The following is a 695-nucleotide window of genomic DNA, read 5'->3' as shown; positions in this document are numbered from 1 at the left end:
TTGAGACACAAGTAGTACTTCCTGTTGACCCTCTGAGCAGCAAATAACTCGTGATGTGCTGTATCTGTCGGCAGGGGGCAGTGTGAGCTTGCTCTAGTCACTGCTTAACTGCAGAGTAAAGCTACAGTGTATGGCCGAAGCATTTGCAGAATAATATTTCAACAAATAATAATAATAAAACGAATACGTTTTGGTTAAAGAAAGAAATGCAAGATTTTTTTCTTTTTTAAGTAATAATAATAATTAGTAGTTATTTTAAATAATAACAGCTATTTTCCCACTTTTTATTTGGTCTCTTCTATGTACCACAGTCATTCTTGAGACGTGGGACAAAACAGGTCCAGCAATGGTAACTGCTATTAGCTTTAAAAAATAAAAATATTTTCAATTGTAAATGTCACGAGGGATTAATAATAGAATGTATTTAACACAATTATCACCTTCAATTTAATTTTCTCATTATTATACCAAATCTGTGTTTCTTAATGTCCTCTCACGACATCTAAAACAGTGTGTCCACAGAGAAGGGTTCAAGCATTCATATGCAATAAAATGGATAAAAATGTTGTTTAATGATGATAAAGAGCTTGCTTTATCTCCTATCAAAGCAATGTTTTAAAGATTTTAAAGTTGCGTCTCCACTTTTTGTCAACACCGTCAGACATTCAATAAAATGTAATAAAATCAGGGAATAT

This window comes from Sinocyclocheilus grahami, unplaced genomic scaffold (genome assembly GCF_001515645.1).
Source record: "Sinocyclocheilus grahami isolate Dianchi unplaced genomic scaffold, SAMN03320097.WGS_v1.1 scaffold466.1, whole genome shotgun sequence".
NCBI classification, from domain to species: Eukaryota; Metazoa; Chordata; class Actinopteri; order Cypriniformes; family Cyprinidae; genus Sinocyclocheilus; species Sinocyclocheilus grahami.
The sequence above is the reverse complement of the archived record's forward strand: the minus strand, read 5'-3'. Positions refer to the sequence as shown.